The following is a 27,997-nucleotide window of genomic DNA, read 5'->3' as shown; positions in this document are numbered from 1 at the left end:
GTCCAGAGCTGAGAGTCCCACCTGGAGGCGGCCCCAGACCTAAGTAATGCCCCCCTAGCCCCCTACTCTCGGCCCAGCCTTGCTTCATGTTTGATAAGACGAACCTCCAGCTGGGGGACAGCAGGCCGACCAGGAGAGCTGCCCACCGCCTCCTGATTAAACAATGGGGACTGTCCCGCATTCAGCAGGGGGCCATCCCTGCAGCCTCGGAGGGGAAGATCTAATGCCCCCAAACCTGGGCACAGCCTCTAGCCTCGTCAGCAGGAATTTTCCACATTTGCTGAGATTTCTGTTTGCCTTCCCCATTAGCTCAACAAGCATGGATGGAAAGATGACTAAGATAATTAGTGACTGACTGTAGCCGGGACAGAGGGGCCAGGCCAGGACAGGGTGGCAGAGGCTGGAGTGTGGCTAGAGAGGCTGTGAGTCAGCCAGGACGCACAAGTATGGGGGCCCGGGCCAGGCCTGGGAACTTCAGGCCAGAGGGGACAGGGCCCAGGGACAGAGACAGCAAGTGATGGCTTCAGCCTTGTTACCATGGAAACAGCTCCAAAAAGAGGATCCTTCTGCCAAAGAGGGTGCAAGCCCCTGTGTGGGTCAATGGGCCTGAGAAGGGAGAGGCCTATTCTGCAGCCACAAATGGCAACCTACCCCCTGCCCAAACCCGGCCCACAAAGGGCCCATGTTCACAGGGGTATTGACAAGAGACTAGGGATGCCACTGGACAGCCTAGCCTGAGCGTCTCGCTGATGAGTGGAAAGGGTGGGTGGAGGAGTGGGTTCCTAGAACCTTCTTCCTGTGGCACATCTCAAGCAGGGCCCCAGCCACCATCTACTTCCAGAGGCTCCTGATTCTTTTGATCATACCTCTATTAATAAAAAGTCTGTGATGTGTGCCCCAACACAGGTTTATTTTTTTATTTATAATTTACATGTACGTTATGCTAATAAATTATGTACATTATTGGAAAATACACTAAAAAATAGACATTTTTAAAGGATGAAAGAAAACATAAGTAGAAGATTCCAATGTCTTCCCAAATATTGATGGACCTGTCTTGTCTGCTCTGTTTTTTTTTTAATTAAGATTATGATAGTTAACAACCTTGTGAAATTTCAGTTGTACATTATTGTTAGTCATGTTGTGGGTACACCACTTCACCCTTTGTGCCCTTCCCCCACCTCCCTTTCCCCTGGTAACCACCAATCAGTTCTCTTTGTCTATATGTTAACTTCCACCTATGAGTGGAGTCATACAGAGTTCGTCTTTCTCTGTCTGGCTTATTTCACTTAACATAATACCCTCAAGGTCCATCCATGTTGTTGTGAATGGGATGACTTTGTCCTTTTTTATAGCTGAGTAGTATTCCATTGTATATTTATACCATAGCTTCTTTATCCAATCATCAGTTGCTGGGCACTTAGGTTGCTTCCACGTCTTGGTTATTGTGAATAATGCTGCGATGAACATAGGGGTGCATGGGACTTTTGGAATTGCTGATTTCAGGTTCTTAGGATAGATACCACAGCAGTGGGATGGCTGGGTCATAAGGTATTTCTAACTTTTTGAGAAATCTCCATACTGTTTTCCATAGTGGCTGCACCAGTTTGCATTCCCACCAACAGTGTATGAGAGTTCCTTTTTCTCCACAACCTCTCCAACATTTGTCACTCTTGGTTTTGGATATTTTTGCCATTCTAACAGGTGTAAGGTGATATCTTAATGTAGTTTTGATTTGCATTTCCCTGATGATTAGTGATGATGAGCATCTTTTCATGTGCCTATTGGCCATCTGTATATCTTCTTTGGAGAAACGTCTGTTCATGTCCCCTGTCCATTTTTTGATCAGGTTGTTTGATTATTTTGTTGTTGAGCTGTGTGAGTTCTTTATATATTATGAAGATTAACCCTTTGTCAGATAAATAACTTGTAAATATTTTTTCCCAATTAGTGGGCTGTTTTTTTGTTTCAATCCTGTTTTCCCTTGCCTTGAAGAAGCTCTTTAGTCTGATGAAGTCCCATTTGTTTATTCTTTCTATTGTTTCCCTCTTGTCTGCTCTGTTTTGAAGACACTGATTTACTTAAAGAATATGGGTGACATATTTCTAAGCTCATTAAATGAGCAAATCTTCCTGTGTTTGCAAATTCAACATCAGCCAGTCCTCTCAGGTTAGTGTTAAGATTACCAGCTATCTCAAAATTAGTTTGAACTTGAGCTGACCCTTACGCTGTAGGAGAGATGGTGGCAGAGCTGGCGATGTCAGTTGACAACAGGCCCAGAATGCCCCGATCCCCATAGCAGGATTTGCCCACCTTCTTCTTCCCTCGACGTGGAATGCCCTGCTACCTTACTCTACCACCACAACTACTACCCTTCCCAACCCAAACCTCTGCTCTTCTCCAGGATGTCTTCCCGGAGTCTCAGGCTGGTCAGGTGTACCGTCTCTAAGCTCCCACAGCCCAGTATGGCTACTTCCACTCTGATATTTACTCTGCTGCACTGGATTGATGTGTTAAACCCGCAGCTCCCTCCCTCAATTGTGAACCACAGGGCAGGGGGTTGCTCTCCTCATCTTTGTATCCCCAGCTACCAGCAGACGCAGACATGGACATCCCCACACACAGCCTCTCAGCACTCACATTCTGAGATTTGAGCACTCTTGGGTTCACGTGCAGGGCAGGCCAGGAGGGCCAGGGAGTTGACCCAACCCGCCCCTTCCCCAGGATCCTTCAACTAACGACTACAGGATTGGGGGAATAACAATGGGGTTAACCCTTGCCCCATGGGTGGTAACTTTGAGGCAAGTATTCTATACAGTCTCTGGGGGGCCCCAGGGTGACCCAACCCCAGTTGCCCACAGCAGTCACCTGCTCAATAACACATATTTTATTAGCTTCCTTCCTTTCCCTGCCTCTCTTCCTCACTCACTGACCAGTGTTTCATAGGATCACCTCCAAAATCAGCCACTAGCATTCCAATCTTTATCTTGGGGGGAGCCAGCCCAAGACACTGACCTATATTAGGTGTTGGACAAATTCTAATTAATGAGGGTCTGTTGAGCAATTTCTATGTCCCATCCATGGAGGGTTCAAAGTGGGGAAAGCTCACTGGGCTGGAGCAGTAGCAGAAGGTTCCTGAGGAGGTGGACTGAGCTGGGTCATTCAGGATGGGCAGGGTGGAATAGGCAGACAGCAGCCAAGATGGAATTCCCAGGAGAAGGAAGAGCATGAGCAAAGATGGGGGGAAGAAGGTGACCAATCCAGAGAGCAATGAGGAAGCACTGAGTGACACATCTTATCCCTGCCCCAAGGGGTTTCCCTTTTCCATGTCTCGTTCCCAGTTCCTCTTTCCCTGAGTCCAGAGCCTTGGCAATAGACTTCGGGCTTGGCATCTTGGGGGAGGGGCTTCTAAGACATTCCATGCACTGGCAGAGAAGCAGGCTCGCTCCCTGCCCCAGACCTTTGGAACAACCCTCATTAATAGCTTTTCCAAGACAGGCAAAGAGATTAGGCCGACTTCTGGGAAGGCTGATGCCTCCACCTGCCCCCTCTCCCCATATCTGGAGAACAGAGGGAGACAGAAGGAAGGGACTCTCTCGGTTCCTCTGTTGATCGTTAGGCGCAATTAAAAGCAGATGGAAAACAAATCTGGGCACACCAAGAGTGGGCCCTGTAAATCCCCTTATCCACCCTGTCCTCAGGGGGGTCCTCCTGAGCTGGCAGCCATCTAGGCAGTGGTGGCAGAGGCAGCAGCAGTGACATCCCTCCTGGGCACCCACACTCAGCCAGAAAGGGCACACCAGCTTGTCCTGAGGGAGCAGACTAAGCACCTTCCCTTAGAACTGAGCTCAGAGAGAGCTGGCCTAGGAGTCCAAAAACCTCATGCCCAAGCTGGCTCTGCCATCTGCTAGTTAGCGGTACTTGGGTGAGTCCTTTACCCTACCCATGACTCAGTTTCCCCAGCTGTACAATGAAGGAACTGGATACTGTCTAATGTCCCTTCAGCTCTGGGGTTTTATGTCCTAAGTCTGAGCTGCTTTCTGCCCAAGATTCTTCAGCCTAGAGATTCTGAGATGCTGAACCACAAATCTCAAACGAAGCTGCTCTGGGGTCCCAGGCTGTTGTAAAGACTGTGACAATTTGGAAGGAAGGAGGCCCAGTATTTGAACACTCTGGCAGGTTCCACGGAGAAAGGATCCTACACTGGCCCTTCCCTGAGCATCCCAGGCCTCAGCAATGCCAGGCCACATATTTAGAGTCAGGTTGCCTCTGACTTCTAGCAAGAATGGGTTCACATAGAACAAATCAGGCAGTTAACCATGTTTTCTCCTTGTACAGGGTCTCTGGTCCTGAGGGACACCATGGATACTGTGATCCAGCAAGACCAAAAGGAGCTTAGCACCTAGTCATTCATTGGAGCCTGCCATCTTGTGATTCTTCCATGCCAAGAGGACAGGCCTGGAAGAATGACACGGTCTTTAGTGGAGGAGGTTAAACCCCAGGGAAACTTCCACACTGGTGTGAGGTCCCAGGGACCTGGCTACTTACGTCCTGGGAGAGTGCTCTAAACTGATACACCCAAGGCCCCACCCCACCCATCCAGAGGCAAGGATAAGCCAATGTGGCTTTTCCAGGAGTCTTCAGATTTGGAGATGACTTGGGTGGGTCCTACCACAGTTAGAGCCTCTCCCGCGGTCAGTTGTCCACAGGTGAAAGCAAATCAGTTCAGTAGCATGGGCCCTGCCCGGACAGCTGGGCCCTGGGAAGTCCTTTACACCCCGACAGAACACCGCATCCATCGGCCCCAGCCAGCCACCTTGAAAATAAAACAGATCCAAATTAGAACTAGAGTAAAATACAATTTTTCACCCATCAGATTAGCAAACATCAAAACAACAACAACAATTGATAGCACGCTTTGTTGGTCAGGCTGTGGGGAAATTGTCACTCTTCCCATTGCTGGTAGAGGTTTAATTGTTACAGTCTCTGTGGAGAATAATTGGCAATAAGTATCAAGATTACAAGCACATATACCCTTTGACCAACAATTCCAGGTCTGGGAACTGTTGCTGCAGAGATCTGTACTGCGAAATGACGCCTATACGAGATTATTCACTGCAGCATTGTTCATAAACGCTAAAGAGGGAAACGACCTAACTCAACAAAGAACTGGTTGAATAAATCACAGATCAGCCATACGATGGAATACCATGAAGCAGTAAAAATAAAAAAAAAAAAATCAAGGCATTCTTTAGACACCATTATCCAAAGTCCTCCAAGACCGGAGTAAACTCAAGAGGCAAGGTACAGAACCACGTGCAAAGTGTGCAACCTTTTGTGGAGAAAAGGGGGGAAATAAGAAATAGACATTTAAAAATTCATGCCTTCCCTCTCTGAGGCAGGGTGGAAACTCAAGAGCCTTGAAACGAACTTGCCCTGGCCACTTCTCCACTTTGGAATGAGGAGCAAATGAGGTAATAGACGAAAGTCAAGAGCTCTGGACACTGTTGGACCAGGGGACGGCATGGCTAGAGACAGCCTGGAATTAATCCTGTCCCCAGGCCTCCGTCTCACTCCCAGGACCCTCTCAATTACAAGCTAACCTCAGGAAATAAGTTTAAGTACGCTACCCGACCCTTACCCATTGTCCTGGGCCAATGAGGACAAAGCAGAGGCGGGGCTTCATATGTAAATAGACCTTGGGTCTTGTAAGAGCAAACCGTTCCCAGGTTCCCGCGTATTCCGGTGGTCGGTGATCCGTGCGCTGTTCACAGGGCAAGTGAGGGTTGGGTTTCAGCAAGAGCCATCAGGCTGACGTGTATGCCCCCTATTTGAAATTGATTGCTTGTATTGTTTTCTTTGTATTTAAACTGCAAATTGATTTTGGGGTTTGAGTTGTGTATAAGCTGAAAGTGAAAGATATTTTATATCTAGTTGTTTGCATATATTTAAGCAAACCTGATTTAAGTTAATACTGGGGTCCCCTGAGGATATTTTCCCCTTGAAATGAGATCCTAGATGTTATTCGTGGTTGAAAAATCAGATTATGAGCGTCTCAAGGGCCTGGGAAGAAATCTTTTCTTCTTCTTTTTTTTTAGGGGCAGTATTCTCTTGGGAATACAGTAGGTGCTTAGGAAATGTTTGCTGAAATAATTATCTAATTTAAGTAGGAATCTCAGAGGGAAGCTGGGGAGGTCTTGCCCCCTCCCTCATTGATTGCCGCTGGCTAGGAAGCCAGAGCTTCAACGCGGAGAAGCAGTGTGGGCAGGGCCCAGCACCCACGCCTGGCCTGCATCCTCCATGCCCCTGCCTGGGTGCACATACCCTTCCCTCCTGGGGCCTCTTGTTTCCTGCCTGGAAATAAGGGTGGCAGTGATGGCATTGGTAGGGCAGGTCACTGCTGATGTTGGGCGTGGTCCCCCAAGTGAATGGTGGCACGTTCCTGAGATAGGGGTGCGATGGCCGGAATGTGAGGGGCCAGAGGCAGTGATGGACTGCGGCGGCCCAAGAGCTGAACAAATATTGACCCTAAGCAAGGCGGCCTCTTGAAAGCCCTCCACAGGATGCCTCTCGCTGTTCACCTATCTCCAGCCACCTTCATGGCAGGGTACCTCCAGCTCATGGGAGGAGGGGTGCTGACTCTCCCTCTGGGGCCCAAGGCCAAAACCCAGGCCCAGAGACCTTGGGCGGGGGACACCACGTTGGCCTCTCTGCTCCCAGAGTGGGGTTCCAGATCTTCCAGGCCTGGCTCTCACTGTCCTCTGGGCTCTCCTGCCTAGATGTGGGTGGCCCCTGTCATAGGATGTGGAGCCAGGCTGCCCTTAAAATACACCAGGGAGGCCCTTGTCCCAGCTCATTTGTTATAATAGAAACCCACTATAGGCCATGAACAACTGCTTAGCATCGTCTCCCTCCTAATTATTGATAATGATAATGGCAAGTAACATTTATTAAGAACTTTCTGCATGCCAGGCACTATACTGAATGCTTTATGTGTATTAACTCACTTAATCCTCACAACCACCTTAGGAGATAGATATTTTTTTTTTGTCCCCGTTTTACAGATGTAAAAACTGAGGCACAGAGAGAATGAGAAATGCAAACAGAAAAGTCTCTCAAAGATATTGTGTCATTCGGTCTGTGAATGTAGATGCGAGGAGACGGGAGGTCCTTTGGGAAAGCTGGGTACCCAACCTCCTTTCACAGATAGGGAGACTGAGGCCCTGAGGGGAATCATTTGTACAAGGTCACCCTGGGCTGCAAAGCAAGGGCACCGAGTCAAAGGTGCTGCTGACTGGCGGACATTTCTAGGGAGCTGACCGCTGACCCTTGGGGTTACCTGAGGTCTTATCTTCCGAGAATTCCAAGCGTTTTGTTTTCTTTTCCTGCAGGCCTGATACTCTGGGCAAACACGGCCAGCGCCTCTCCCCACTGGATATCTTTCTCCTTTCCCACCTCGCTCACCCTAACCCTGACGTTTTCTCACATTGCCCCAGCAAATTGCTTTCCAGGTCCCAGTCACTGGGCCCTCTCTTCTGTGGCTTCTCCAGTATGTTTTAGAAAAACCTCTATTGGCCTCTCACTTACCCTACTTGCCCCATGAAGGCATCAGACTGGATGAGCCCCGAGATGCCTCCCTCTCTAGCTCTGAGGTACTGGGAATCTCAAACTCTATTTCTGTACTCAGCACAGAGTGGCTGCTGTCTCCACCTGGACCCTGCTCCGACCCTGCAGCCAGCTGGGGTCTCCCTCTCAGTTTCACAGCCAGGTTGGGAGGAGGTCAAGGATGGAGACAGGAAGGGTGGGGGAGCTCAGAGTGGGTATTCAAGAAGGGCTTCACTGCGTTGTCACCCCCCAGTCTCCCAACCAGATTTCATCACTCCATTCCCACACACTGTTCCAGCCTCCAAGGCCTGGTCCAGACCCCTATGACTCCTCTGCCAGCAGGGGAAGGAAAGGGAATTTGAGCTGGATGGGATGGGGTAAGCACCTTCCGGGGGTAGGGGGGAGGCACCTGCAGCCGGCTGGCCTCACAGCCTGGCCTCCCCTCAATGATGCTGAGGAGCCCTGGCTGGAGATGGGGATGGGCCCCTCCAATTCTGGCAAGGGCAGTGCCTTCTGCTCAGAAGGAAATACAGCCTCTGTGTGAGTGCCTCGGCCTACCCTACCCGGGCTCACCCTTGCCTTCCTAGGTCAGTGACCTCTGGATTTCTGAGAACACTTGGGGCCTCCCATCCTCTGCCTGTCTCCAGATCAGACTCACTGAGCGGGATCCCCAAGCCGAGAGAAGCCTCCTGGGCCATCTTCTCAGTTCTCACTGCCCACACTTGGGCAAAGGGCAGGGCAGCCCCTTGGAGCTCCACACAGACTGGCACATTGGCCCACCCTCACCCCAGCCCAGCTCAGGCTTCAGTCTGAGTGGAGGCTATAGAGTCTGCGTCTTCTGGGGGTGGGAGGGTTGGTTCTTAAGGAGGCACCCATCTCCCCCACACCCTCATGACATGCATTCCCTGGCACTGAGAGACACTGGAGGCAAAGAAGGACAAACAGACACTTTCCAGGGACCAGGGACAAGCCCTCTGGGGAAATGAATCAAGTGTTGACACACTGAGCAGGACGAGAACTAAGGAGGTTTCCTGGGATGGGAGTGGGGAGCCAGGCCCAGGGCAGAAGTGGGTGCTTCAGAACACAGAGGAATCCCTCAGTTTCTTTCACCTGGTCCAGAGGAGCTGGGCATGGGAACTCCCTGAGTCAGGGCTGTGTCCTCACTCAGACCGGGGCTCCCTGAAGGCGGGGCCGTGTCTCCCCTCAGACTGGGGCTCCATGAGGACAGGGCCACGTCTCCCTTCAGACTGGGAGTGGTCTGAGGAGCAGAAGTAGGTTGTTTTCCTTATCAGATTGGAAGTTTCTGCAACAGGGACTAAGAGCCAAGGAGAGAAGTTAAAGAAGACCATTTCCAATCCATGACCAGAAAGAAGTCACTTTCTTTTTTTTTGTCACTTTAATTGATTATCTTTATGGAAAATAAAGCCCACATACGTTCTGGATATTGAAAAAATTTCAGGTTGGTGATCAAGCTCATCTACTCTGAGAAACACATCCTCATCTACCAGGAAGAAAAAAATGAATAGTTAAAATTTCATCTCACTTGTTTTGAAAATTAGACTATCTATCCAGATGGTTCTAACATCAAGGTAAAACACAAGGATACACTCTCAGCAATACTTCCCCGTCCTCCCCGTTCCTTCTGCCTTATGTAATCACTTACATTCACTTCTGTGTGCTTCCAGTGTTTATTTATGCAAATACAAGTAAACATTCTTGCTTCCCTCTCCCCAGAAGGAACTTGCTGGTAGCTAGAATGAGTCTAATCAAAAGTCCAGGTTTGTATCCCAGTTGTGACTCTGACCTGTTTGACTTTCACACTCCTGCCCTGAGTGGAAGACATCCTGCAGCCCTGCTTGCTGTGAGGAAGGAGGCAGCCTATGTAATGGCCCAGTATACAGCAAGCGCTCAATAAGTGCTTATTGGTTTGGCATTGTTTTAAAGAAGAAACTACCTGAATTCTGTTCCTCCTGCCCTTAAATTGGGCTTAGCTGGGCTTATTGGCAAGTGGATTTGGAGAGAAGAGCTCTTAAAGTGAAGAGGGTGGATTGTGGGGAGGAGACTGAGAAGTGGGGTGAGGCCGATGCAAATGTAGAGGCAAGTGGTACTTCTGAGGTCTGTGGGTTCTGAGAATCTCCCGGCGAGGTGTCCTGGGCCTGGGAAGAGAAGTCCTGCCCCTTGTTTCCCTTGCAACTCAGGCCCCAGCAGCCTCAGAGGCCAGGTTTAAAACCCTATCTAAGGTACACAGCATTATCTCTGTTCCTCCCGGCCTGGGAGCCCAGGCCTCCCCGAGGACCTGGCTCCTACTGCTTTGTTAATATTTACTGGCGCTGGAAAACAGCAGGCACACACAACATGGGCCATCTTCCCCGCCAGAAACACACACGGGCTATGGGAGCACCACACCTGCAGATCACCTCTGAGGGTCCCCGTGAGCCCCTTCCACAGCCAGGCAGGCACCAGCATCAAGTCCCCGCACACCCACTGGCAGCCAAGGCAGGGAGGAGCAGTGAGACAGATGACAGAGACCTCGCTGTCCAGCACACATATGGCCTATCCAAATCGAGATGTGCTGTAAGTACAGGATGCCACAGATTGTGAAGACTTAGCATGAAGAAATACTGTAAATTATCTCAATAAGTTTTCATATATTGAATAGCTGTTGAAATAATATTTTGGGATATATTAGGTTACATAAAGATATAAAATATACTATTAAAATTAATTTCACCTGTTCATTTTAGTTTTTTAATGTGTCTACTAAAGAAGTTTCAAATACAGAGGTGGCTCACATTATAGTTCTGTCGGACAGCACTAACCAGGAGGGCTACAGAGCACAGATCTTGGAGGCTATATCTCCTGCCCGACCCGGGATATGATCACACCACCTCCTCTTCCAGCCTCTGGAGACTGGGGGTCCGCTGAGGACGGGGGCCTACTGAGGTCAGGAGCCAGGTCTCCCCTCTCTCCTAATTTCCCAAGTGCTGAGACATTTGGGAGGGGAGAAAGAGGGCAGTGTGGGAGCTGGCCATCCACGCCCTCTGCCAAGTCAGTGGCAGCGTGGCCCAGGGAAGGCCAAGCCCCCAGCCCTGTGGCCCGCCATTACAAACCTCCTCTGCCTTGATCGATGATCAGATTAGAAGCTGTTCATTCCACTCAGTTGGTCTTAAGAGGAGGCATCGTTTTCCCAAGACTTGAGATTCAGCCATTCAGCAAATTGTGGAACACACCTGGGTCAGAAACGGCTTGGAATGCTCACAAATTACAAAATTTCATGGAGAATCCACAAATAAATGTAGTAAAAGTCATGGCACAAAATCTATCTCCTTTCAGCTTTTACTCACTCGGCCTCATTCCACCATTTTTAGACACACAAATCCTTCCTAGGAGAGCTCTTCTTGGAGTGGAAGACCCTCCAAGTCTACTCTTTTCCAAGCTCAACATTCTAGCTCTTTACCCACCTTTCACAAAGGCTCCCTTCCAGGTCCTTGGCCCGCTGTGCACTCCCTGCCCCTCCTCACCATGTCTCTCTCCCACCTCTCCTCCTCCAGCTGAACTCAGTTCCCCTCATGTGCCTTGTGCTGCTGAGCCCAGCAGGTCAGTCACCTCCCTCATTCTGGATATGACACGTCCATTAACCTGGCCTATGATTGCCTTGCTCTTCAGATTGCTGCACGTCACTGCTGACACACCAGAAGTTGTCAACAAGACTCCAAGTCTTTTGTACTAAGTCCCTCTGCCCCCACCCTCTTAGACAATTGGCACTTGGGACCCCATTGCAGGGCCTGGAAAATGCCATCTTGTATCATCATATCCTCATGGCCACCTGTCGTGGCCTTCCTGCTCCTGATTCTCTCACTGGTTGTTCACTTTTCCTCCCAATGGGATCAGCATCATATCTAGGCCCGCCTCCAAGTCGTAGCTACTGGTGAGTCAGATTTCACCACCCCCACTCCCGCATAGTGCTCTGGTCAGTCCTATGGTCAATCCTCAGTCCTCATCCCAGCTGGCCTCTCAGCACCATTTGGCACATTTGGTCACTCCTCTTATTGAAGCTTTTGCTCACTTGATTTTTAAGCCATCACACTCTCCTGGTTTTCCTCCTACTTCCCTGGCCACTCCTTCCCAGCCTCCTTTACTGGTTCTTTCTCAGTTCCCCAACTCTGTAACGTTGGAATGCCCCATGCCTAGTCTTTGGACCCCTTCTCATCCTTATCTTCACTCACTCCTTTGGTGATCTCATCCAGATGAGAGGCTTTAAATATTATTTATAAACTGATGACTCCAGAATTTACGTCTCCAGCCCAGACCTTTCCTCTGAATCCCAGACTCACATGCCCAGTTGTACACTCTCATCTCCACCCAGATGTCTAACGGGCATCTCAAACTTAGCATTCCAAACCTGACTTTCTGGTCTTCCCACTCCCAGCCACATGGCAGCCATAGGCCACACCATCTCAAGATTTCCAGTCATGTCAACTCCATCCTTCCGGTTGCTGGGACCAAAAATCCTGCAGTCAAATTTAACTCCTCTCTTGCTCTCACATCCCATACCCAATTTGTCAGCAAATCCTGCTGGCTCTATCTTCAAAACATATCAGAATCCAAGCATTTCTCTGTCACTTCCAATCTTTTCAAGCCACTGTCATTTCTTGCTTGGATTTTTGCAGGAGCCTCATGACTTTTGCCCTTGCTCTTGAGATCACTAGTTTCCCTGCTCTGTCCTCCACACCTGTAGTCTAGTCTCAATACAGCAGCCAGGATCATCCTGTTAAACCTAATTCGGATCCTGAGCCTCCTCTTCTCAGACCCTCCAAAAGCTCCTGCCTCCCTCAGAGTAAAAGCTGAAGGCTTCACCGGGGCCCCCAGGCCCTGCATGATCCAGCCCCCCTTTCCCTCTCTGCTCCATCTCCTCCACACTCGCCATCTCTCTCTCTGCTCCAACCATCCCAGCCTCCTTTGCGCTTCTCCAACACCTCAAGAACTGCCAGCCTTCTCCAGATGGCCTCACAGCTCCCTCCATCCTTCAGGCCTTTGCTCAAATGTCATCTTCTGAGTGAGGCCTTCCCTGACCACCCCCCTGGGAATTGCAACCCTACTCTGGCACTCTTTAATCATCCTTTTCCACTTAATGTGTCTCTATAGCACTTTTTTCTTTCTAATATATTTTATACTTTTCTGACATTTTGTTATTGTCAGTCTCCTACCTCTAGAACATAAGCTCTAGGAGGGCAGGGATTTGGGGCTGTTTTGTTCACAATTGTATCGCGAGCTCCTAAAACAGCATCTGGCACACAGTAGATGTTCAATCAACATTTGTTGAATGAATAAGACAGGACTAACGACAGAGCCCTGGCCGCCGTTGCATCCACTGGAAAGTCCTCTTCTAGACCAATGTGGATTCATTAAGCAATACCCTTGGCGTATGACCTTTTAATTTATTACATAATTTACTTATTCTGATTTTCACTTATTGTCTGTCTTCTACTGTGGAACATAAGCTCCATGCAGGAATTTTTTGGTCTATTGTGTTCATTGAAGTATTCCAGTGTCTAGAGGAATGCCCAGCAAATAGTAGAAACTCTGTGAATGTTTGTTGAATGAATGGATGACCGTTTGTCCAGCTGCTTATCCATAAAACCACTTCAGGGTCCCAGCTGTATTTCTCCATCTTGAACATCAAAGTACCCAAGAGACTTTATCAAGAACTTTGTGGAGTTTCCTCATTTCCCACAATTTCCACATTTTATAGTCTCCAGTCCTCCCGAGAGTCAGAAAAATCTATTAGTCAGCCATCTTAGTAAGAGAAATACACATTAAAACTAGATTTTTCTGCCACCCGATCATCCAGCAACAGTAAGATCTGAAAGTTTAAAAACACACTGTGAGCCAAAATACAGGGAAACAGACCATCTCATGTATTCAAGATGGGGACAGAAATTGGCACAACTTCTACGGAATTTGACAATCTGACAATGTCTATGAAAATTAAACATGCACATATTCTTTGGCTCAACAATTCCATCTCTGAGTATTTATTCTATAGAAACACACACATACCACATATATCAAACATGCAGGAAGTAACCATATGCAAAGTTATTCATTGTAGAAATGTTGATAAGAGAGAAAGGCTGGAGACTGTGGGTGGCTGGTTGAATAAATGACGGGGCATCCGTATCACGATGCTCCAAGGGCGTTAAAAGAATGAGGCAATGCCACATGAAGTGCTGTGTAAAAGCTCCAAGATATATTATTAGAGGAAAAGAAAGTTCAATTAAAAATGGCAAGTGAAATATGCTACCATTTGCCTTCTTGAAAGGGTAGCTACATAATACACATACTTGATGGTAACACTGGTTGCCTTTGAGGAGGGGAAGTGGAGGCTGGGAGTCAGGGGTGAGAGGGAGACTTTGCCTGTGTACTCCTTGGTACATTTTGAACTGTATTCCATGGGTGTTTCTTACCTATATCTCAATACTCTTGGTTTTAATTGGCCTGACACAAGCAGCCATGGTGAGCCTATGCTGGCTCCTTCACTTATTAGTGCTCATGAACCATTCCTTTCACAATCTACAAGGATCCTGACCCAGACTGCCCTCAGCTGTGCAGTTGCAGATTCCAACCTCCTCCTCTTTTTGAAACTCGGAACCACATTTTCCTTTCACCAGGTGCCCATGCTCTGAGCTTTCTCAGGGGGGACCGAGTGGACCCAGCAGTCTTATTAAGCTTCCTTTGTGCCTGAAATGTCATTTTATGGGGAGAAGGCCCCGTACTCCCCATGAACAGCTGGTGGGGAGGGGTTCATCCCACCTCCAGGGCCCCCTGGGCTTCTCTTTCTTCTCCGGATGTGGCCCTGATCTCTGGGTCTGAAGGCCAGTCTCCTTGTCTCTGGTAGAAGGGCAGCAACGATACCACCCCAGGAGCGCCAGCCTTTCTTCACTTCCCACTCGTGTTATGCCATCAGGCCCAGCCACAGCCTCCTCCTCCCTTGGTCTTGACTGGCTCTGATCCTGGCTAAACAAGCTTGGGTTGCCCCTGGCATCTTTCACAAAGTTCCGTCTATTTTTGTCTTCCGGGCACCATCTTTACAGGCCCGTGGCCCTGCCTCATATTTGCCCTTCCCTTCTCCCTTGAAACCTTTTTAAAACAGCACTCTGGCAAAGAGCTCCCATGCCGCCCACTGATTTCCTTGGCCACCTCCCCGCTTTCTTCATCACTGGGACACAGATTCCCTGTGTGTGACTGCACAGTCTGATGTACATTTTTGGGAGCTTCTCAACCCTCTAGAGACAGCTGTCCCTCCCAGAGCTTCGTGCCATGGAATCCTGCCTATCTTGCCGCTGAAATATTGGCAGGCTGACTTTGGAAGTCTTACTACAGGCCCTCAGCAGCTCTCGTCTGGAAGGTTGCAAGAACCTCCCTGCTTCAGTCTGAGCTTCTCCCAGGGTCTCCCATCCGTTCTCTGCACCAGCACTGGTTGATCTTTCTCAAATGCACTGCTAACCGCGCCCCTCCACTGCTGAAAGCCAGTCAAGACCCTACAGGATAAAATCCAAGGTTGCAGCATGATTTGCAAAGCCTACCGTGGTCTGGTTTCTTGTCACCTGTACCTCCACCTCTCTCTCTCTCTCTCTCTCTCTAACTGCATCTTTTAACTAAATATCTAATTGTGCACACTTCCCTGGACACACTATATTATTTCATATCTCTATGCTTCTGCTCCCGCTGTTCCCTCTACGAAGGATGACCTTCCAAATGCTCTTGAAAGGGGTGCTCAAGACCTCACTCGGTCACCTTTTCCGAGAAATTTTCCCTGACCCCACAGGTAGGGCAAACTCTGCTCCTCTGGTTTCTCTTTGCATCCTGGCCCAAGACTTAGCTCTTACCACACACAGCAGACACTGCTCTTTCTACCTAAGAGCCATTCCACCCTGCCCTTTTCTCTTGCCATCAGAACCCCCACCTTTTCGGGTGGCAATGTATCCAGGGCCAGGGGATGAATCAAGGCTCATTTAAGCTCTCATAAGCATCCTATTCCCAGCCACCTGACCCTCACCTCCCCTGCCTCCCTTACCACATTCCCTCTCAGTTCTGGTCAATGAGACATGAGAAGTAGTTTTCTGAAGGGGGTTCTGGGAAACATTTTTCTTCTCTGATAAAAATACAGCCCCATTTTTCTCCTTGGTTGTTTTCGTTTCTGCCTTGAATATAATTGTAGGAGGCATCACAGCCGCCATCTTGCAACCATGACACAAGAAGCATATGGACAAAAAGCTAACATCTTGAGGATGGCAAAGCAGGAAGACAGAAAAAGCCTGAGTTTTTCATAACCTCGCTGAGTCCTTTCACCAAACCTGGAGCCACCTGCCTCCAGACTTCCTGCTGTGTGAGATTGATAAATGTCTTTATTGCTCAAGCCACTGTCCACTGGGTATTCTGTTACTTGAGACCAAATGAATTCCAAACTACTATAGCATGATATATGAAAATGCCCTTGTTGGAAGTCTCTGTCTAGATGATATGCTCTTGAGAGCAAGAATGGTGTCTGATTCCTCTTGGTGTTCCCAGAGGCTAACGCACTGACTCAATAAATGATGATCCAGTTGAACTGAACCACCTTCCCTTCTCTGACTATTATGAATAAGGGACAGGTTCACTTTTATCCCAGCTTTCCCCTATCACTGCCACTCTGCCTGTCCACTCTGCCAACCAATCCTCCTTCCTCCATTCACTTCCCCCAACCCTCTGAAAGATGAAATACCAGTCAAGAACTAGTTGGACATGCTGCCCAGGCAAGTCCTCGCAGATGAGGTCCCCACCCTCTGTGTCCCACCCCAGGCCAGATGGGCTCTGTGCATCAAGACAGCACTATCCCTGTCCTCCTGCTCCCCCTGCGGCTAGAGGGCAGGACACAGCCTATTAGCCCCCACCAGAGGGTCACTCCTTCCCAGTGTCTGGATCCAGATTCCTGTTGCTTCTGAGAATCTCACCTTCACTCTCTTCAGGAACAGAAGTTCCTTGAAAGCAGAAACTTGGCCTTCAGGATGGACCCCAGCCTAGCCAAGTGCAGACACCTAAGTAACAAAGAGGGCACTGCGTCAGCCACTCCCAACTGTGCTACCTACTGCCTTCCCCAGTGCTTGGCCCAGGACAATGTGAAGTTCCAGAATGAACCACCAGCCCTGTGCTCCTGTCTGACTCATTATTAATAGAGCTAATTATTTAAGGTACACAGTATACTTTTTAAATCTAACCAATGCTGAGCACTTAAACTGCTGATAGCTTTCCATATGGATGACTGAGGGCTCCAGATAAGTGTACTAAATACTGAACACAAAATTCGTCTTCTGGTAAAACGTAACAGAGAGTGTCACCCAGAGACAGCTCTCTGCTTGCCCGCATTCTCATCTGGTGACCGACCTTGCCTAGGGCCTCATGCAATAACCCTGTACTCCCTCCGTGAAGCCTGCAGACCATGGGCCTGTAAGAGGGCTCAGGCCGACCCCCCGGGGGCTCTCCAACATGCTCATCCATTTCCGCTCCCACCAACCAAATCACATGAGTCCCAAGAGCCATTGTGTTTGTCCCAAACCTGCCTACCAACGTGCTTGTTACTGTAATTATGTAATTTAATTAAATAAGACACTAAACAATGAAAAATGACTGTGAAAAGCAAGAGTTTTCTTCTTTTTCTTAAAGATCCAAGTTGGAATGTTTTGGAAGAGTTTGGTAATAGCAAGCCACTGAAAAGAATTGCCATTGAGTTAGATGTGAAAGAGACAGAGTGGTACTGGCAGGCTGGGTTTGGGACATGGGGGCAGGGGTCAAAAAGTCTGGAAGGATCCTGCCCTTGGCTGGTTCTTAAGAGGTATGAAGTTCTTGCTCCACTTTAAATAAATCAAAACTGGAACCCAGGGAAGATAGAGGGTCATGGGGTGGTTTATGCAAGAAAGAAATTCCAGGCTCAGGAGTGTCTGTGCCCAGGAGAAGGCCTCAGCTATCCATCAAAAGGCTGGCAGATGTTAGCACATCCGTAAGTCTCCAGTTAAAATGAAATATGCATACTGTAAACGTCTCATTTTTTTATGATTCCCGTTCTGACCAGCCAGCTACAGCCCCGATGGTATTAGATAGGAGGGCTTCACCGCGCCAAGTGTAAACCCGACAGCAGCGGCCTTATCACACTGAACCTTCGTTTCCTCGGGGATTATCATTTGACTTGCCTCAGACAGCCGAGAAGATTAATTGGGAGAGCGAAGTGGTTAGAAGAGCGCCCAGCACATAGTAAGCACTCAATTCGCTAGCCAACTCCTTAAGCAAGCCAGAAATCTCGGAACCACTCCCAGCGCCTCCCTCTCCCTCATCTGCCGTCTCCTTCTACCCAGCCTATCATTGCAATCATGCCAAGTCTACTGCTAAAAAACCTCCTGACTGTCCTGGGAGCTCCGTCCCCAGGCAGCCACGGGGCCAAGCCCCCACCCCGCCTGCCTGGAGGACGGCACCAGGTCCCCACTAGTTCTGCTGCTTCTACTCTTCCTCCCAGCCCGCAGTCCAGCCTCATCTAGCAACAAGAGGGACGTGTCAAAAACATGAATCTGATCATGTCGCTCCCTTGCTTAAAACTCTTCAATAATTTTTCAGACTCCTTCAAATAGCCGAGAAAGCTCTACACACACACACACACACACACACACACACAGAGCACTCCAGCTGCACGAGCCACTTGTCAGCCCCTCGGAGTGCACTGTGCCCGCTTCTGCCTCAGGACCTTTGTACATACTGCCTATCACCTAGAATAGTCCTTATCCTTCTTGAACAGGTAAATGCCTCCTCATCCTTCAGGCCTCTACTTAAATACCATTTTCTTAGGAATGCTTGCCCTTTCACTTATACAAAAAATACTTATTTATGGGGCCATGTGGTTAAGTTTGCACATTCTGTTTCAGCGGCTGAGGGTTTTGCTGGTTCAGATCCTGGGCGCGGACATGGCACTACTCATTAGGCCATGCTGAGGCGGCGTCTCACATAGCACAACCAGAGGAACACAACAGTGAGCAAGACAGACAAAATCCCTACCCTCATAAAGCTTATATTCTAGTGGGAAAGAAAGATAATAAGCAATTACATAAATACTATTTTCAGGTGGTGGTAATAAAAGCATCTGATCAAAATATGACTTATTTTGTTATTAGAAGAAGTAAATTATTAGAAGAAATAATATTTTAATTGTTTAAGAAAATTAAGTTTCAAGAATATATCAAAGGCATTTATTTATATCAAATATATGATATAAAATATGATATATACATATTGTGCATAGAGACATAGAACAATGACTGTTAAAATTTAGTTCTAGAATGTTGCTTGTGTAATTTTGAAAATGTGACTCTAGCATGTTCTCCCAATCAAAAAATAAAACAAAAGACAATGGCATTGCTCATGCATATACACACGCGAACACACATACCTCAAAACTGACATGTGGAGCCTATCACAGGTCACAGGTTCACACACGTCTATACACAAAGATATAGCAGACTCGAAACATCACACACACAAACACACACACACACTCAGACAGTCATAAACACACAGAGACCGGGGGCTGGGTGTGAGCACCCACACACACAAACTCGCCCTGCCTGCTGGAGGTATAGTTGCCGCAGGTGGCAAGTCTCTCTCCTCCTAGGACATCATCGTTCAGATGATAATCAGCAGCTGGGGTAGCAACAGGAGGCCCTAAATTCTCCCTCCACTCCCAATAGTTACCCAGCAACCTGACCCCTGGCAGAGGCTGAGGTTAAATTAAAATATAGAGAGATCAGGTACATTGTAATTTTGTGGCCACTCTCTACTCTGACCTCTGCTCACCCCCCAAGCCCAGCATCACACTCAATAGTCCCCTATCACCACCCTGACTACCCCACTCACTGCACACGCACACCCAATCACACACTCTGCTCACACCCACGTAATCCACAGCCACACGTCCCTGCGCTCACGCCCACAAACCACACACTCGTACACAAGCCCATCCCACACACCTGGAGATGCAGGTCAGCTACTGGGCTTCTTGGCAGATGGGAAGATCTCGGATGTGAACCCTAGCTCCCCACCCCTCCACACCCACACGTACCCAGTGCCCATGCCCTGCCCTCTCTCCTCACTACTGCCTGAAGGTGTGAGTCACTTCTCTTACGCCCAGAGCCAGCCTTGCAGGGCAAAGTGGTACCCCCACCCCCAGCCACAAGCCAGCCTCCAGGCCTCCCCATTGTCCAATGGCACCTGACCCACTTGCCACACTGCTCATCAGCATCCAAGGAGAGGCCAAAGTCTTCAGGGACAAGGTCCCTCCTGAGCCGGGCGGGGCAAGTCACAGGATCTGAGATGATGTCAGGGCACTAGGGACATCAGGAACCCAGGGAGGCTTGACCCTTGAGCAGAGGGCACAGCTGACTGCCCAGGTCCATGTGAGCCTGGAACCCCTGAGGCACAGCTGGGCATGGCAGCAGGGCCCAGAGAATACAAGGCAATGGGGCAGCCCAGAGAGGAGTCTGCCCCATTGTTGCTGGACCCGGGGAAGGATCAAGGATGTCCTTCTACCCTCACACCAGGGCTTGACTCCTGGGTGCCTCTAGGAGTAACAACAATGCCAAGGAGATGGTCAAAAGAGTCATATCAGAGAGTCTCTGGCAGGAGACAAGGCCAGCACCCTTTCAGAATACCTAAGGGTCTTCTCTCTGTCCCCTGGATCCAAGAGAGAACGAGGCAGCCAGCAAGCTATAAGGAGAACAGGCACAGCATGGTCCAGGCACTTCTGTGGGAGTTAGAAGAACAACCCTGGGATCCCATGATTCTATGACTTGGAGCTGAGGGATACAGAAGAGAAAGAAAATGGAGAGTGGCAGCCCTCTTCCAGCCCCCAATCTCATGACCTGCCCTCCCAGCCCGCCCAGTCCCTGTCCAGCCCAGCCCCAGGATCCCTTTATGAAGGGCTGAGAACCAGCAGTTTACCTTCCTAGAGGCCCTTTGCAGGGTCGGGGAGACCAAGACCCAACTGTGCAGGAGGACGGAGAACAGGACTAAAAGTGTTAGGGAGCTGCAGCAGGAGAAACTAAGGGCACAGTAATGAAGGACTGCCTGGTTGACAAAAGACAATTTAATTCAAGTAGCAAATACTGACCGACCACCAGCTCTGCACTGGGCACTGTGCTAGGTGCTGGAGCCACAGAGATGAGGGAATGTGTTCTCTGCTCTCAAAGAGACAAGACTATAATGAAGTAATAATAATAACAGCCAGCACCTGTATAATATTTGTGAAATGCTAAGCCCTGTTCTCAGTGTTTTACGAATCATTTGATTCTCATAACCAACCTTCTAAACTAGATACTATTATTATTCCCATTTCAAAGATGGCAAAGAAATTGAGGCATAGAAGGGTTAAGTAACTTGCCCAAGATTGAATAGCCAATACGAGAGGATTCGAACTAGATACTCTGGCTCCAGAATCTGTGCTCCTCAGCATCTCACTCTCCCCTCCTGTACGGTAGCAGCAGGCCACTTTGCGCTCATTCTCCACAGTGCTGGGAACCCCTCATCTCTCCCACCACCCCATCCCCAGCCTGAATCATCTGTCATCACACTGGGTGGTCTTCACCTATCCATCAAACACACACCCAGCATCTGCCATGTGCCAGGCCCTGTGCCGGTGCTGGAAACACAGACCCCAACAGGCCAGGGCCTGCCCCTGGGGAGTTCTGTGTTAGGGGTGAGGTCACCAGGTAAATAGGCCATCAACCCAGGGAGACAGGTCTAGAGGCAGTCTAGGGATGGGACACTCTGGAACCCCAGCTGAAGGAGCCACAGTGACAGCACCAAGAACTAGCAGCATTCATGAAAATTTCAAATCCTTTGTGCATCAAAAGACACTATCAACAGAGTAAAAAGGCAACCCACAGAATGGGAGAAAATATTTGCAAGTCATACAACCAATAAGGGATTAATATCCAGAATATATAGAGAACTCCTAAAGCTCCACAGCAAAAAAACAAAAACCTGGGGCCAGCCTGGTGGCGTAGCGGTTAAGTTTGTGCCCTCTACTTCAGTGGCGTGGGGTTCGTGGGTTCAGATCCTGGGCATGAACCTACACACTGCTCATCAAGCCATGCTGTGGCAGCGTCCAACACACAAAATAGAGGAAGATTGGTGCAGATGTTAGCTAGGGACAATCTTCCTCAAACAAAAAGAGGAAGACTGGCAACAAATGTTAGCTCAGGGCCAAACCTCACAAAAAAAAAAAACAAAGCAAAAACCCAATTCAAAAATGGGAAAAGACTTGAACAGATATTTCTCCAAAAAAGATATACAAACGGCCAATAAGCACATGAAAAGATGCTCAACATCACTAATCATTAGGGAAATGCACATCAAAACTACAATTAGATATCACTTCACATTCGTTAGGATGGCTGCTATCAAAAAACCCAAATCACAAGCGTTAAGGAGGATGAAGAGAAACTGGAACCCTTGAGCATTGTTGGTGGGAATGTAATATGGTGCAGCCGCTGTGGAAAACAGTCTGGTGGTTCCTCAAAAAATTAAAAACAGAATTACCATATGACCCAGCAATCCCACCTTCAGGTATATACCCAAAAGAATTGAAAGCAGGGTCTTGAAAAGATATATGTACACTCACATTCATGGAAGCATTATTCATAATAGCTAAATCATGGAAGCAACCCAAGTGTCCATGGGTGGATGAATAGATAAGCAAAATGGGGTGTATATATATATACAAAGGAATATTATTCAGCCTTAAAAAGGAAGGAAATTCTAACATATGTTACAATGTGGATTCACCTTGAGAACATTTTGCTAAGTGAAATAAGTCAGTCACAAAAAGACCAAGACTATACGATTCCACTTGTGTGAGGGATTTGAGCAATCAAATTCACAGAGGCAGAAAGCAGAACGGTGGTTGTCAGGGGCTGGGGGAGGGGAATGGAGAGTTGTTATTTAATTGGCATAGAGTTTCAGTTGGAAAAGATGGAAAAGTTCTAGAGATGGATGGTGGTAGTGGTTGCACAACAATATAAATGTCCTTAATACCACTGAACTGTGCACTTTAAAATGGTTAAGACAGTAAATTTTATGTAATGTGTGTTTTACTGCAACAAACAAAAATTAAGTAAAGAACTAGGGGCAAAGTGTAACTCCAAAGCCAGGCAGGCTTAGGTGAGAAAGTTCCCCGGGCCAGGGACAGGACAGAGGCAACGGAGAAAGCGGTACAGGGAAAGCTGAGTGCAGATGAGGGCAGAGCTGGCCTCTGCCACCAAGCCTTGCTATGTTCTGGCGGTGTCACTTCCTCGCTAGAGGGCTCAGTTTCCTCATCTGTCTAGTGGGATTAATAAAACCTGCTCTGCCAAACCCGTAGGAAATTGTGTGTGCAAAGGGCTTGGGAAAGGATAAACTGTAAGCATATGGTATTTGAGACAGATGATAACAATTAAAAGCCACAGTTGGGAATCTGGTGGAAGTCATTAGACTTAAACACCTAGAAAACAGAAAAGTGTTCATGGAGAGCTCTGTGAATCAGAAGTAGGGCGAGCGAGCTTGAGATAGAGCCTTTCCAGAAGTAGGGACAGCACTTTTCACAGTGGGATTTCCTGTGAGGGTCATCTTGTTCAAGCCTCTGCCTCCTCCAGCCTACTCCACAAGCCCCTCAGAGCCCCTGCCCCTGCCTCCAGGAAGGCCCCAGGGCTGCAGGGAGGCCACAGCCACTTGCAGCCACGGAGTCCAAGGCAGTTTCAGACGAATCCAGCCTGGCTAAGCTCAGGGCTACTAGATTCTCACAGGGGAGGCGGGGAAGAGGTGACACGGGCTGGATGGGTAAATCTGGAAAGATTTCTGGAGGCCTGGCTGAGCCAGTCTGGTGGGGAAATGGCAGGGCCACAGCCCATCACAAACCTTGATGCAACACAGACCGGGGCCTGGTCCGCTCTGCCCCTCGCTCTCCGTGTGGCCTTGAGCAGTTACATAAGCTCTCCAGGCTTCCCTTTCCACTCTGGTAAAAATGGGGGTGAAATTTGTACCCTTCTCATGGGGCTGTTGGAAGGAGTATGAGTGAGTCCATATTCTATCCCCAGGGCCCAACAAAAGGTGGCTCTTGTTTTCATTATTATTTCTTATTACTCTGCTTCCCAAGGCTGGGGGTGGGACAGAGACGGAGAACGGAGGAGCGACTGGGAATATTGCCAGCTTGGGACAGGGTGATGCTGGGGCACCTTCCAAGTCTGTGGGACATGACTGTGACTGAAGGGTGGGCGTGAGGGGCCCCAGGGGCCTGCCTAGCGAAGGCCTGGCCTCCTGAAGTCCCCAGACATGCCCCTCCCTCCCTCTTGTTTGGCTGGGAGAGTCCCCCCGACCTTCTGTGGGAACCCTAAACCTGGCATGCTTCTTCCTCTCCCAAATTGCTCTCCTGTCAGAGGTGGGGGTGGCACCCTGGACTTTACCCTCCCTTTTGGGCTCACAAGTTCCCTGGGCTACTTGCCCTTAAAGACACAGGTCCCTTCTCATGGCCCAAGGCCGGCAGGGAGAGGAGGCAGCCCCTGAGAGCATGCATTCCAAGGAGCCACCATCTGCCTCCTCAGGTCTCTCTCCAGACCTGTCCCAGGCTACTCCTCTGTCCCTACCCCACCTCAGACACACTGACATCTGGGTCTATTGGTGACCCAACAGGTAATTACTAACCCGAGGAATAGGCGCTGGCCCTTTAAGACTGCCCTGGGAAGAGATGTCCAAATCACCCCATTGGACTTTGTATCCGGAGGCTGCTGGGGAAAACAAGGCCTGGGAGCCCTGTGCAAGCGTGCCCAGGCAGGCCCACAGCCGGGAAGTCCGGCCCAGAGAGCATCTTCTACTGGCCCCTTTCCCTCTCTATCCTTCTGACAGGCTTGCCCTGCCCGTGAATAATGGAACTCATGCTCTCTCCGATGGGCATCCTCCTGCCTGAATTGCTAGGCTTCGTTCATATCCCACCTCCTTTCAACAGATGCCTTAGCCTGGGCCATCCTTTCAATGCCCGTCTGTCACTATGCAAGAAGGGGGACCCTGGTAAGGACAACCCCATCTGTGCCTAGCACGCAGCCAGGGCCCAAGGTACTGACCCAGCAAAGACCCTGGCCTAGTAAAGGCAAAGGGGAGGTGGGGCATCTATGGGAGAGAGCCCAGAAGTGGGAGTCAGGACACCTGGGTTCTGGACCCAGCTCGGCCCTGAGCCGCCACAGGGCCTTGGAAGTGTCTCTGCCCATCTCTGAGCGCAGCGTGTCTACCTGCAGACGATGGGCCCTCACTGCCAGCCGGTACTGTGGTCCTACAGCCCTCAGGTGGCTGGTGCAGGGCATGGCCTCCACCCTCCTCCCCATGAGCCAAAACCACAGTCACATCGGGGCTAACTGAGATGGGCCAAGCTCTCTTAAACGGCTTACACCAAATGAATGGCTACATGAGACCTTTTCAAGGGCCTCAGGTGCCAGCTCCTCTGGAAAGCCAGCTTCTCTGACTGCCCCAGTGTTTGGCTCCCACGCTGAGGACTGCTCTGGTAAATATCTCCCCTCCCTGAATGGTTCGTACCTCCTTGAGGCCAGGGACTGTATCACTTTCAACTCTGAGAGTCAGAGCAGCCTCAGTGCCTGGCACATCCAAGGCCCTGGGCGAAAGTCTTTTGAGTGAATAAAGGAATGAATGTCAATGGTTTTAAAATATCAGCACTGCACACAGCGGCTGCATAATAATGTGCAGGTTGGGCTAAGGCAGACCCAAGCTCTTTCCCCAAAAGCTGGGTGACCTTAAGAAATAATCTGACCTTCCTGGCCCCCCTTTGGCCCAGATCCCACAGGCCAGTTTAGTTGGTGAGCATCAGTTAGGGGCCTGCTGCCTGCAAGGCACTGGGGTCCAGTGTCAGGGGGCCACATGGAAGAACTAGAAGACACAGTTTCTGCCCTCACAGAGCTCACTTGTGGTTGAAAGCACCCGTCTGGAATAATCTGAGAACAACAACAAGGAGAATCAGGACAGGACAGACAGAAAGACCAAAGGTCAGAATGGGAGGATGGTAAGAACAGGGTGGAAGTAATCCCAGGAGGTGAGTTCTGAACTATAGTCCCAGGATATTAGTCTCATTCATCCATCCATTGAAAGAGACATTGTTAAAAGCCAGGCCCTGAGGATACAATGGTAAATGAACACAGTCCTTCCCTTCAGGAGCTTCCAGCCTCACTGGGATGCCCGCATCTAAACCCAGGAGACCACAGGGTCTGAGAAGTGGCCTAACAGATACATAGACCATTTACCAGAAACTGGAGGAGGGGAGAGCCTCTTGGGAGGGTCAATCTTGAGAAAATCGCCACCAAAATCTGCCCCGTGGATCCAAGCTTGTAAGGGAGCAGGAGATGCAGGTAATGAGAAGGGGCAGGAGAACCTTGTGAGGCAGAAGGCACCTGGCAGGGAGACAAGGCCAATGAGGACCTGTTCTTTCTCCAGGTTCTTTGCGACCTCACCTTTGACCAACAATTTCCTGGCACTGGCTCAGGCTGCCAAGGGGGACAGAGGGGGAGGAAGAGGAGGGTAAACAGCAGGTGAGGCCAAAGGTGGCCCTAGAAGGCAAGGGGCACATTCCAAAAAGTCTCCTCAGCCTGAGGCCTGCAGCAGAGCCCGAAGTCTGAGAGCGAACCCACACCTGCATTCCAGCCATCCAGAGGCCATAAATACCTGAGAACCCACCAGAAACGATGCTTTCCCTGCCTGGGAATTCCTCCCCTCCCCCATGCACAGCCCAGCTCCCCAGCTCCCTAGTGCCCCCTTCTCCGGGAGGCCTTCTGGATTTGCTGGAAGGAGCTGAGGATTTCTACCTGGACATGACCCCTTCCTCCCACCACCTCCTCCTCTTCTCCCCTCTCCTCACTCCCCTTGGCCAGACTGGCTGGTGGGAGAACCCTCGAGACCTCACTGCATGTGACCCTTCTGCATAGTGCAGGGGAAGCCTGGAAATATCTCAGCCAGCAGCCAGGTTTGGGGCCACTTTGCCACTCACAGGCTGTGTGACCTTGGGCAGGTCGCCAAACCTCAGCAAACTTTGGTTTTGTCATCTAGAAAACAAGGATGCTCACCGGGAACGCTTTCACAGGGCTTTTGGAAAGAGTAACTGAGATAATGTACATGAAATAAAATTAGGCCTTATTATTCTAACTGCTGGACATTGCTAGACATCACTCAAACTTTTAATTTTACTGATGAGGAAACAAGTCTGGAAAATATATGAAGATATTAGGGGATTGGGTACCCTTCCCTCCTCCTTCTCCTCTTGCTCATCTTCTTAGTTCATCCTGGCCTTCTAAATAGGGGTTCCTAAACTTTAAGGGGCATAGGTCCCTTAGAGAAAGTGATGAAAGCAAGGACATCTCTCCCTAAAATACATTCACCCGCATACCTCCAACTCTGTGTGGACAGTTTCAGGGGGTTCATTTGCCCCTGGTTGGAGACCTTGCTCCCATGGTCACAGCCCCAGGGAAGCAGGAAATGACAAGGGGAAAATCCTGAACTTCGAGGAGCAAGTCTCACTCAAAGGGTCCCCCAAAGCTGATCCTCAAGACCCTGGGAAGAAAGTCTTACCTGAGCCCCCCTCCAAAACACTCAGCATCCTCTCCCTCACCCCTACCCCTTCCCTCTCAATCCACTAAAATCCCTTGAACTGGTTAATTCCATTCTGGGCCTTGAAAGTCAAACAGAATCTTAGAGAACATCTGTACAAACCTCTTTATCTTTCCAGATGAGGAATATAAACAACAAAAGGTATACTGACTTGCTTGAAGTCACCCAGATAATCAGAACAGGATCCAGGCTGCATTAACCAACTCAGTCCCACAAGCATGCACCAAGGACCCACTGTGTGTTCTGTGCCCTGCTGGCAGGGGTGGGGCCGCCAAGAATTGATGAGCGTAACTTGATTGGCCAAGCAGGCCTAAAATCCTTGGAACGAGAGTGAAAGAGGTTACCAAGCTCCTGATTGTGTAAGAGAGGTTGCAAAATTCTAACAGCTAGATCTTGAGTTAACATGAGGGAAGCCATCTTAGGGGAAAAAGAAGCACTATTGTGCTTTACTATGACCCTGACCCACTAGTCTCTGTGAATGCATCCTAGCCTGCACATAGCTTAGATGATAAGCACCTCTCGTTTTCATAAAATACATAATCTGCTAGTTCTATGACTCCTGCTTACATATACATCCCAGCTGTGGGAAGACGATAACTTTGTTCTCTGAGTTCCCCAGGAATATGACGACCTCCAGAAAGAAAAATTCTGCATTGGTATACATCACGAATGACAGAAGAAA

General features: G+C 49.3%; 1 long non-coding RNA gene across 1 annotated transcript; it reads right to left on the bottom strand.

Moving 5' to 3' along the window:
- Positions 1 to 889: 889 nt before the first annotated feature.
- Positions 890 to 27,570, bottom strand: LOC139077343 (uncharacterized). Its single transcript, XR_011529770.1, has 2 exons — positions 27,418 to 27,570; positions 890 to 4,816 (listed from the first exon to the last, which is right to left on the bottom strand). It is a non-coding gene; the product is annotated as an uncharacterized lncRNA (long non-coding RNA).
- Between the last annotated feature and the right edge of the window lie 427 nt (positions 27,571 to 27,997).

Source organism: Equus przewalskii, chromosome 19 (genome assembly GCF_037783145.1).
Source record: "Equus przewalskii isolate Varuska chromosome 19, EquPr2, whole genome shotgun sequence".
In the NCBI taxonomy this organism is placed as follows: domain Eukaryota; kingdom Metazoa; phylum Chordata; class Mammalia; order Perissodactyla; family Equidae; genus Equus; species Equus przewalskii.
The sequence above is the reverse complement of the archived record's forward strand: the minus strand, read 5'-3'. Positions and strand labels throughout refer to the sequence as shown.